The following is a 12,374-nucleotide window of genomic DNA, read 5'->3' as shown; positions in this document are numbered from 1 at the left end:
GAAGTTAATTAAATAAAAATCATTCTCAAATAATATTCAAGGGTGTGGGAAATACTTTTTAAATGAAAACAGGTTAGAAAATATAATTCTAATTTTGTAAATGAAACTATAGAACCAGAAGTGGTCATGTCTACTAAAAATAAGTTGAAAAGATAGTTATAAAAATGATCAGATGGTGAAACCATAAATGACTTTTTCTTTATATTTTCTGGTATTTTCCGAGGAAAAGAACTTAGTTTAAGAAAAGGATACAGGTGCAGCAATTCCATAGACCATTTAAACGTTGCTTTAAAAAGCAAATAAGCAACAACAAAAAACCTACACAGAGCCCCTGTTACTGCATCCACAGATTAATTTAAGTGTAAATTATTTATCTGGAGGGGCAAGAAATGCATTCATTGGATTAAAAAGGAAAGAAGCCCCAGATATGACAATAATTCTTAGCATTTGTACATCTCATTTTAATCTGTTTTCATTTTGTATGGTAAAATCAATGACAAAAGTGCTTAGTCTTTAGTTAAGGCAGTGCAATATTGATTATTCCTGTAAGTCTATCAGGTGACAAAAGATGGGCATATTAATCTGAAAAGACCTAGAGATAGGAGAATTTTAAATTTATTATTTGTAAGCATTTGCCAGTGGAAATAAAGAAGTTAAGCAATGATGAAATGGGGGCTTTTAAAGCTTGTTTTCATTAAATCACTTTGAGTACCGTGTTTTATATAGTACTGATATTTTGGATTGTGCTTACTTTTATTTTCTATTATAGATATGTTGGATATGAATGGGTAAGAAGCGTATTATTTAGCCCACATTTTGTTTTCTGTCCTAAAGAAAGGGTCACATTGGTCTTCTGTAGGAATATTCTATGTATTTTTGCAATTATCAGCCCTGAAAAATTGAGGTTTAACCTCAACTCCAAGTATCCATTAAGTCTTAATACAATATCCATTCTGAAGCTTTTTTTTGTTTTTTTTTCAAGCTATAGTATTCGTATTTTATTTTCTTTGAAGCTTTGCTTCCTCCTCAAATTTCAATTCTTTTTCACTATTTTATGATCTTTTAATTTTGTATATATTGTGTATTGTGTTAGCTCAATATCTTACTAGATAATTGAGTCCATTTACAGGGCATAAGAAACAAATTGATTAACATGTTTGATTTACTAACTGGTTCCATAGTATTGTAGTCTCTATTGTGTAGTTGTATTCTTATCTAAGTTAAATAAAGATTTTAAAAAGCTAGATGAGTATGAACTGCTAAGATCCTAGAGCAGTAGTTTCTGACATGTAAAGAACGTGGACACAGCAGCAAGGCCTGTTAAGCCCAGGATATTTTAAAACAGAAAATGCAGACTCATCTAACAATGCAGAACTACTAGAGGCTGGATTGTTTGCATGTTTATGTGTGGTTAGGTGAGGAAGTTGCCGTAATGTATGTGATAAGTTACATTTTCAAGAATTTCCTTGCTGGCAGTTTTACAGTTTTGACTAGATTAAAACAAATTAGGGATGTGAGTGTGTTTCAAAGGTACTGCACCAGATAAACTTGAAAAAAGTTTCTCAGTTTGAGTTCTAAGATGAAATTTAGCCCTATAATGTGGGAAGGATTGGAAGTAACTGATAAGTTTAGGGATTTCCTTTTTTTAAAGGGCATCTGATGTGTGGAAACTTGTTTAAGGGCTGGTAGGTTTTTTGAAGGAATTATTAAAAAATAAGTAAAGTGAGTCAAAGATTTTCCTCCTTCATTACAGGAAGTCAGAAATCTAATTTTTCTTTAGTATCCATAAATCACTATCCTAAAACCTTCTGGTTCGTGTTACCATCATGATGAAATTACTGTAAAAAGAGCATTGGAATGGGAATCAGGATGTTTAATGATGTTGAGTGCATAATTTGTGACTGTCTTGTTTCCATGTGTACATTGTATATAATATCCAATTACCTTACTTCATGGGGTATTTGTGAAGCTCAAATCGGGTATGAAAATGACATCACTTTGTAAGTGGCGGAGTGATCTGCCCCTACAAAGTACTATTGGCCTACATATAAGTAGGCCAATACATAAAGTATATTGTGCATTTGAAGTGTGGTAAGAATGTGATATGTATTTCTTGACTGGGAAGTTTGATGGAACAGTCAAATGGTATCTTTTTTTTTAATGTTTTTTTTTTTTTATTTATTTATTCATGAGAGTCAGAGAGAGAGAGGCAGAGGGAGAAGCAGGCTTCCCGCAGAGCAGGGAGCCCGATGCGGGACTCGATCCCAGGACGCTGGGATCATGACCTGAGCCGAAGGCAGACACTTAACCATCTGAGCCACCCAGGCGCCCCAGTCAAATGGTATCTTAATTTGAAATTTTGGTAGAGCTTTTGGCTTTTTCTAGGTTGAAGGAAACTTGGCCCCTCTCCTGACTGTGACTTTGCACTCTGCTGCATTAAAGGTCCTGAAACTGCAGTGTGCTTTTTATGGTTGGGCTTTTAATTTTGGTTTTGATTTTTTTTTTTTTTTTTTTGCACATCTAAAGTCTAAGGAAGATCATCATTCTAACTTCTGACAGTAGGAAGTGGATGTTTTTTAATGTTCTAAATGTGTTTAATGTTCTAAAATGTTACTTTAAGTTGATTTCATAACATTGAGCCTACAGTGAATATGAAATCCTAGGTCCTCTGAGAGATACATTGCATGTGTAAGCATTGGTCTTTCAGAAATAGTTTAGAGCTTAGACACCTTCTGGGGAAGTCAGCCCTGCCTATTACAGCATCAGACCCTTGAGATTAACTTTAAGTAAGGTGGGCATACAGAACATTCAAGAAAAAAAGTGTTTTAGAAACTTTTCTGAGGACTTTATGAGAGTAAATATAAGTGAAAGGCAAAGGACTATGTTATGTATCATGCACTGGTTGGTAACAGCTGTTTATATGATTAGTTGATAACTCAGTGTCTTTACTAACATTTTCTAATATTACCACTAAAAAGTAACAATGTATGTTTAATTGGTATTTTTAAAAATGGAAAACAATGGAAATGAAAATCCCTTTGTTTTTCATAAAATTAGGTGAATTAAAAGGTATAGATATATGATGAATATGTATTTTTAATAAGCAAAAATGAATTATTTTTTAAAAATTTGAGAATAGAGGAAAACAAAGAGGCAAAACCCAATAGTTTTACTTATTTATTCATGAAAGGGAAAAAGGTACCACCAGGGGCCCATGGTGCCCAAGTGAGTATAGAGCCTGGTCAAGTTTATGTATGTGTTGGCTCTTTTAGGCTCTTCCAGAATTAAGATATAACAGTCTCGGAAAGCCAGGATCGTTTCTCAGAATGAGCATACCTGGTGAAAGGAATGTTTACATACTAATAGGCATCTTCATTTCCCCACAGTGTTTGAATTCATATTGTTGACTCACTTCATTTCAGACTTTTTATCAAAGGTGTGGCTTCTTTTAGATGGAAGCAAAAGGAGTACTTTTATCTTCAAATATGGTAGTAGTTGCTTTTGTTTCCCAATTGAGGGATGTTACAACATAGAAGGAAACTTGTGAAGAAATTCTGTATTGACTCACTTCTTAATTTATTTTCTACATCAGAAGGTTAATCTGCTGCATGTAATCGCGTTGGTGCCTTTTTCCTCGGCATGGATGAAGTGAAATTAGTACTCTGTTCTAGATTTTTTTTCTTTTCCCAGACACCTATCTTTAGTGATAGATTTCAGTGTTTTAAATGAAATCCCACTCTATTAGAACTAGGAGAGGGCAACTTACTATAGATAGGTTATGGTTGTCTTTGCATCCACTCATATGATGAATATAGTAACCAAGCAGCCATAGAACTCACATCTTAATGCCATAACTACTGCACTGTGGACTCATCAAAGCCCTGTTTTCATCAAAGTGTTAGTTTTCCACCATAAATTTCTCATACCTCAGATAGTAAACATTTTTCTATGACTCCTTTAAGCCCTTTGACTTCTTTTTTTTTTTTTTAAAGATTTTATTTATTTATTTGAGAGAGAGAATGAGAGATAGAGAGCACGAGAGGGAAGAGGGTCAGCGGGAGAAGCCAACTCCCTGCTGAGCTGGGAGCCCAATGTGGGATTCAATCCTGGGACTCCAGGATCATGACCTGAGCCGAAGGCAGTCGCTTAACCAACTGAGCCACCCAGGTGCCCGCCCTTTGACTTGTCTTGAAGAAACTGGTCATCCAGAAGATGATTGGATTTGTATCAATCATATACTGTACTTAAAATTGGGTTTGTCTTTTTATTTTGGAAAAAAATATTTTTTCTGCTGACTATAAAATTAATAAGTGGTCATTGAAAATTTAGCAGATACATGTAATTTTGGGTTTTTTTTAGATTTGAAAGAAATTTTAGAAAAATTTTAGTATTGCATATAGATTAATATAAATAGCATTTTACTCTACATATTTGTCTTGCTTTTTAAAATATATTGATATTTCTCCATGTCAAGGCATGTTGATCTACTCATTCTTTTTAATGGTTGCATTAATTACGGAACTACAAATTTTAATTTTAGTAAATTCACTCTTGGTAGACCTTCCACTTCCTAATTTTATATTATAAGTTGTTCCATCAGCCATTCTTACAAATATGTGTATATATTTTCATACTCATGTGAGTATTTCTATCAGATAAATTCCTAGAAATGAAATGAATACGAAATGAAAGAGAATTGGTGGGTCACAGGGTATCTGCCTGTAAAATTTGTTCTTAAAAATTACTGAAAGAAGCGGTGCCTGGCTGCCTCAGTCAGAAGAACATGTGGCTGTTGATCTAGGGGTTGTGAGTTCCAGCCCCAAGTGGGGTATAGAGATTACTTAAATAAAACTTAAGAAAAAAAATCACTGAAAGGATGATAATATACATTTCCACTGTTTACAATGCCTATTTTTCCATATCTTATCTAACTTACCTGTTTAGTCTTTGTTAATTGGTTAGGCATTAAAATAATTTTGCTTCTCTCTGTGTTATTTAGTAGTAAGTTTGAGCATTTTTTCAGTATTTAAGTTATTTTTATGTCTTCCATAAATTGCTAAAAATTTTTTTTTATATAAGATTTCCTCAAAGACTTTTCCTTTTTAAAAGATTTTATTTATTTATTTGATAGAGAGAGAGCACAAGCAGGGGGAGCGGCAGGCAGAGGGAGAAGCAGGCTACCTGCTGAGCAGGGAGCCTGTTGCGGGACTTGATTCCAGGACCCTGGGATCATGACCTGAGCCAAAGGCAGCCGCTTAACCGCTGAGCCACCCATGTGCCCCGCTTGCTAAATTGTCCACTCAGTGTTTTAACCTTTTTCTTACTGGTTTATTGGTGTACTTGAAGTGTTTTGAAAACTCTTTCATACATGTCACAGATATTTTTCCCTTATATAGTGACTTGGCAAACAAGTGTATGATTTTTATATAAGATCTTTTCCTTTACAATTTCTGGGTTTTGTGTAAAGCTTAGAAAAAGATCATATTCACCTAAGGATTATAAAGCTATTTTCCATTTTCTTTGAGTCTTTTTGTGGTTTCATTTTGTATGTTTAAAATCTTTAGCCCTATTTTACCAGGTGGTCTTAAAGTTTTATGAAGCCTTATATTGCAGATCTTTCACAAGGCAAACAAAAGATGACATATTCAATCTTTTGTAACTTCATGTTTATGAAGTTTAACGGAGGCTGTGATTCCTGAATGATGCAACTTGGCAAAAAGCTTTTTTTCCCCCCTTTGGGAGGCAGGATAGGAGAACAATGAAATTTGCTTTCTTTTTTTAATTCAAAAATATTTTATGTGAAAGTGGCTGTTGTATTTCTGCATCTCTTTTATCCTCTACCTTTTATACCAATGGTGGGAAGCTTTTGTGTTATGTTTTGAGCATCCAAAATGACAGACAGCACTTAGTTCCATTTTCAGAATTGCCTATCAAATCTTTTGTCCTTGATGTTTTTGGAAAGCCATTTAGCTTTGCCTTTGCTTGGTGAAAATATGTTGCAAGATTTATCTGCTATAACAGTTTAAAAGTCCTATAGAAACTTAGTCTTTTTCAAATAAAGGATTTACCTAATCATTCTAGCCAGTAAGCTTGCAATCAACTTCCCTAGGGTAGTACTTAGTTTCCCATAGCACAAAGGCCTAGGGGGGTACTAGGTACTCCTAAGCCAGGTTTATTTATTGCTAGAATTTGGGGACTGAAATAGGGTTGGCATTGTAGATAGTAAAAAGAAAAGTATAAACTGACCCATCACTTAAGATTAGACTACTTTGAAAAAAGAAAACAGATACAGTGGTTCTTCCCTCCCACAGTGAACAGATTGAAGACTGCTTAATTCCTGAAAAAGACACATTTCTCACCATCTAACTACAGAAGTATTTGTCAAAATTTTTTGTTGGGTGGCGGGGGAAGGAGAGGGAGAATCTTAAGCAGGTCCCATGCCCAGCACAGAGCCCAATGTGGGGCTCGATTTCACAACCCTGAGATCATTGACCTAAGCCAAAATCAAGAGTCAGATACTTAACCGACTGAGCCACCCAGATGCCCCTGTGTCAGAATAACTTTTTAAATGTGAATTCACCAAATTACCATAAAGCATAGTGACAGAACCATCTTACTTAATAAAAGTCTTAGATGACTTATTTCTTGCATCACTGTTTTTCATTGATGATAAAAACTCATCAGCAACTTAAAAACATCCATTAATAGGGTAATAAGCTATGATAAATATAACAATACATTATGTAGTCATTAGTCATTTTTGAATAATTTTGAAAACATTAAAAAATTTGTTAAACAGCTAATTGGGAAAAGTAGGTAGGAAACTTGCTGACCCCAGTGCTTATATAAAATGTTTGGAAGGTAACATATATAAAATTCAGGAAGGTAACAAAAGTAGAAGAGAAGAGTGAGATAGAGGGAACATAGTAGGTAGGAATTATAAAATGGAACCAAGGATGAAGATACTCTTTTACATACAATATACATCGTGATGTCTGTATTTTTACCAAGGATAGGTATCACGAGGGAAAACTCTTCCCATTACTGAAGCCAACTGTTCAGGATAAACTCATTTATTCTAACACTAAAATCAGAAATTTCTACTGATGATTTTTCTAAAGAAGATGCTTGAAAATGTAGTGCAGTATGTGCTTACTAACAGTTTCAAAAAACAAGATGATGAGTTTAGTAGGGCTCTTTTTTTAGTGACTTGTTAATGTAGATCCATGGCATCACAACAAAGAGTTTATGTTGGAGTAAGGTTAAGGTGTAGCACTTTTATGGGGGCTGTCTCTGCTACACTGTTAGAGAGTAAAATGCATTTGCAAAAATCTGAACTAGACTTTACTGTTTTTAATATGAAACAGAGAGCATCTTCAGTATTACATCAGAAAAGCTGGTCTCCTGATAGATGCAAGAGTATCATCATCTGACTGCTGAAAGTAAGATGAATATGTGATACAGAAGCCAGCTCCAGCTGGAGACTTTCATCTTTTTTTTTTTTTTAATAGATTCTGCTAGGCTTTTGTAAGAGGTCTTTTTAGAGCTGAGGAGTACAGTGACTGGGTAAGACCACTGGAGTGATGTGGCATTAGGTGTCATCAAATTTTCTTTCCTTGCTGCTGGAGACTTTACCGGGAAGCTGAAGAGTAGGTGAAATTGTTAGATGATTGTGGATTTCTTAAGCTTTTCTTTCTTGATGTCTTCATTGTGGTGGTTAGTGATTTTAGTGGCTCTAAATCCCTTTTGAAAATAGGCAGCATTAAAAAAATACAACTAGGGCGCCTGGGTGGCTCAGTTGGTTGAGCGACTGCCTTCGGCTCGGGTCATGATCCTGGAGTCCCGGGATCGGGTCCCGCGTCGGGCTCCCTGCTCAGCAGGGTGTCTGCTTCTCCCTTGGACCCTCCCCCATCTCATGCGCTCTCTCTCTATCTCATTCTCTCTCTCAAATAAATAAAATCTTTCAAAAAAAAAAATACAACTATGCTGTTTAACGGAGGCAAATTTAGGGGTGGGGCTAAAATTGGAGACCTTTATCAAAGCCTTGAACATAATACTAATAAGCAAAGTTACTCAAAGAAAAGAGTAATATAAACTACCATTAGGCAAGTTATGCTAAGAAGTAAGAAGTAAATGCTGTAAATTCAGGGGAAGGAGAGACCATTGTGTCAGAAACTGTGATCTAGGAAAACTTTCGGGGAGGAGGGCTGAGCTTTAAATATAGAGATCAGAAGAAAGGAAGGAGGAAAGCATTCCAGGAAGTGTAACTTGAGTAAGTGAGGACATGGAGGTAGGGCTGTCCATTCTGTATTTAGGAGACAGACAGTAAGTAGATTATTTTGACCAGGTAAGAGTTCAGGGAGACCTAAGTGATTGCTAGGTTAGAGCAGGTAGTGAAAGCTTCTGAATATCTCCCTAGACTTTGTAGAGAATACTTATCCTCAAGGTCAGGGGGAGACTTTTAAATGGGAAGAAAAAAAAAATTCTAGTACTTAGTATTGTATGTAACCTGCAATCAGTTTCATCTGTGCTTGTACGTGTTTAGAGTGGTTGTTTATGTTTAGGAAGGGACCAAGGAAAGAGTTGAAAAATGATACTAGTGATAAGTACCATAATAATTAACTTAGCATTGTATTGGTACAAAGAATACAGAATGGAGACTACAGAAACTGATTAATAAATTTATATAGAACTTTATATAATAAAAAATGGCATTTCAAATCATAGAAAGTATGGAATTTCAATAATCAGGATAATTTCTAACACCAAAAGGGAAAAAATCTGGGTACATAAATTTAAATAGCTAAGTGTAAAAGCCAAAATTGAAAAAGTATTAGTAGAAAATATATGAGAATAATTTTGTAATCTTTGGAAAGACTTTCTAAAGCAAGATGTAAAATACAGGAGTTTTAAAGGACACCCTGTTCTCCATTCTCTACCTTTGACTGCATAAAATTTAAAAACATATTTGTGGTAGAAGGTATTTTTAAAAAATTGAAGCATTTTAGAAGTAAATATTTGTGATAAGTGTAACAGTTATTTCATGAGCCAGTTTATGAAGAACTTTACAAATCAATAAAGTGTAACAGGCAGGGGACAGACCAGTGTAACCTAGGAACATTAGATAATTTACAGAAAAAGAAATAAGGATAGCCAATAAACATTGGGAAAGACGTATAATCCCGCTAAGTTACCTGGGAAATGCAGATTAAAATAAGGAGATCGTTTTTGCTCATGAGATGATCAGAAATTAAGGAGGGCCATTACCCTGTTAAGGTTATGGACAAATAGGTGCCTTCCTATTTTGGTAGGAGACCTTCCCTAACCTTACTTAAAAATCTGATCCACCCCCCATTCCCTGCATTCAGTTTTCCCCTTTCATGCTTTATTTTTCTCCACAGTACTTGCCATCAACTGGTTTACTACGTATTCTGCTTGTTTGTGGCACTAGAATATGAATTCTCTTCAGGGGAGGTCCTGGTGTTCTGCCGCCCTGCTGTGCTGGATACAGCACTTGGAATAATGCATGCCTGGCACATAGCATAGCTATCCATAAGTGCCGACTGACTGAATGAATGTAATATTTATGTTCCAGGTTAGGGTAGTCTCATTTAAACTATTTCTGTAGGGTTGTTATTGGACAAAAAATAGAGTATAAAGGACATTTTAAAAGTTTTTATTACTTGGGATCTTGGATTCTCTTCCTTTCTTAAAATGAAATCTGGTTTAAACCAGGCATTTTGATACCCTTTAGGGGGAGGTGAAAGTTCGGGAGCCTTTGAAAAACATTTAGAAAAAGGTTCTTGAAAGTTAGCTAGACTGACACCTCTTGATCACATTTATAGTACAGTGGCACTTTGGGGACCTTTGCTGACAGCCCATTGGTTGGCTTACATTGGAATTATGGACGTGTGGGAGAATAATGCCCCCATTCTTCTTCATCATATCTAATTCTAGAAGATATGGTGATAGGAAACCGTATCCTTTTCCATAGTAAAATGTAGCTACTCAGGAAGGATGAGGGGCACCATCATATCAGGTAACACTCCAGTTGTACTTTATGAGATAAAATTAATACTGTTCTGTGTTAATTACTTTTGACAACTGCCAACTAAATTATTTTACAGTTACATCTTTAGCCCATATCCCCTAAGTTCAGTTTCCAGCTTCCTGCTTGATGTTTCCACTTGAATGTGATAAAATCGCTGTCTCAAATTTAATGCCCCAAAACAGTTCACCAGTTTTCTTTTCAGAACCTACTGCTTTTGAAGCCTTCCTGTCTCAGTGGCAGTTTCATTTTTGTATTTGTTTAGTCCAGGAGTCATCTTTCACACCTTACATTCAATATTTTGGGAAGCGCTGTTAGCTAGCCGTACCTTCAGAATACATGTGTTATCTGTCCACTTCTGACTGTCTTCACAGCTACCACCCTGGTCCACACCACCATCATCTCTCAGCTGGATTATTGTAGCTTTGCCAATGACCTACCTCTTCTGCCTTTGCTGTCCACCACAGTGCTGTCTCAATAAGGCTACCAGAATGATCTGTTTCTTTCCTCATAATTCTCGTGACTTTTAGTTTCAGTCAGAGTAAAAAGCTAAAAAGTGTTAGGATCTGTAAGGCCCTCCATGGTCCGTCCCCTGCCTGTTAGCTCTGTCCTCACCTCTTCCTACTTTCTTGCTAGGCCACTCTTCTTTATCACACGGGCCTCGTTGTTGTTACTCAGAGATGCAGGCTGGCTTCATTCCAACTATGTACCTGCTGTTTGGTCAGAAATGCTCTTCCCCCAGTTAACTGCATAATGATTTCCTTACCTATTCAAATAGTTACTCAAATATACTTTCTTGTTTTGTTTTTAGATTTTATTTATTTGACAGAGAGAGCGAGAGCGTGCACACACAGGCAGGGAGAGTAGCAGGCAGACAGAGAGGGGTGAGGGGAGAGGGAGAAGCAGGCTTGCCGCTGAGCAGGGAGCTGGATGTGGGCGTCTTTCCCAGGACCCTGGGATCATGACTGGAGCCAAAGGCAGACTGAGCCACCCAGGCACCCCTCAAATATACTTTATTAATGAAGCTTTTCCTGACTATGTTTTTAAAAATGAATCCTCTCCAACCCAGCATTTTCTGTACTCCTCCTGTTTGCTCCATAGTAGGAAATAAACCATCAAATTCACTGTATATTCTAGCTGTTTATATTGTTTATTGAATGTCTCCAGTGTGGAAGATGAAATGCACAATACAATTGAGATGATTTTAGTTCAGGCTATTACAATATGGAGAAAATTCATTAATGAGAAACATCTCAGGGAGAAAACCAAGGGGTTTTATAGGGACAAGTAAACAAGGGAATCATGAAGAGGATGGAAGTGACTTTTAACTGGGATTTTGTGAGGGCAGGTTGGTCCTTTGCAGTTGGTCATTTGTCAGAAGACAAAACAGGACTGGGAGATTTTTCAATGTTCCTTGCTTTCCTTGAGCACAGGGCTCAGATAAATTTCAACATAGTCTACTACGAATAGAATTTAAGCCCCAGGAGGCAAGACTCCTATCTGTTTTAAATATTGATATATAGTATTTTCAATACCTAGCAAGTGCGAAGAATTCAATAAATGTTGAACAGATGGATAAAGGAATGAATTTAAAATGGTATTCACCTTAGGCCTCCTGTCTGCTGAAGAATGTGATTATACCAATGTGGAATTGGACAGCTGCTGTAAGTAGCTTCATAATGAGATGAGACTACATGGATTATCATGTATTATCATTCTGTTCCATAGAGTTCTATATATAAAATCTTACAGGTTGTGAAGAAATGTTCCTTAGGATTTCTTCTGAAGTGAGAGTCAATTTAAATAATGTCTCCTGTTCTGAAATCTCTTAAGACTTTGGATTTTATCTGAAGGCAGTGTGATTCAGTAGTTTAAATGATCAGATTTATGTTTTAGGATAAAGTTAGTGTGGGCAGACTTCTGAAGAAGTGACTGGAAGGGAATTGATCACAGGTGGAGATCCATTAGGGAGCTGTCACTGTAATTGAAGTGGGAAATGAAGTTGGGTTAGGCAGTGGAAGCAGGAATGGATAAGGAGTTAGACTTGCCTGGATTTTTGGGTCAAAGTGAAGTTTTAGTTATCCTAAATCTAGCATAAATGCTTCAAGTTTGTAATCTTTATTAAGTACCCTCAGCTTTAGAACTTTGTATTCTTTATGCCTTTGTAACTTCCCATAAACTCTGCATATTTCTAAATTATTAATGAAGCTCTTAAAATGGGAAGGGTTTGTGCATTTACCTTTGGTCAAAATAATCAAAATCATGAGGGGAGAGGGAATGGATGGAGAGAAGATGAGATGCTAGAGACAAAGCATTAGATATACAA

At 36.1% G+C, this 12,374-nt stretch overlaps 1 protein-coding gene across 5 annotated transcripts in view; it reads left to right on the top strand.

Moving 5' to 3' along the window:
- The window catches only part of CCPG1 (cell cycle progression 1), a 56,438-nt gene that overhangs the window by 1,312 nt on the left and 42,752 nt on the right, over nucleotides 1-12,374 (top strand). Inside the window, exon 1 of one of the 5 annotated variants that reach the window (XM_073877034.1) lies at nucleotides 9,972-10,039. The exons of the other annotated variants lie outside the window; for them this stretch is intronic. The gene's annotated coding sequence lies outside the window, so the exon portion shown is untranslated. Of the gene's footprint in view, nucleotides 1-9,971; nucleotides 10,040-12,374 lie in introns of those variants that run through there. 5 annotated transcript variants of the gene reach the window in all.

Source organism: Callorhinus ursinus, unplaced genomic scaffold (assembly GCF_003265705.2).
Source record: "Callorhinus ursinus isolate GAN/ISIS: 27379988/994484 unplaced genomic scaffold, GSC_fseal_2.0 scaffold25, whole genome shotgun sequence".
Lineage (NCBI taxonomy): Eukaryota > Metazoa > Chordata > Mammalia > Carnivora > Otariidae > Callorhinus > Callorhinus ursinus.
This window is presented reverse-complemented; position numbering and strand designations above follow the sequence as displayed.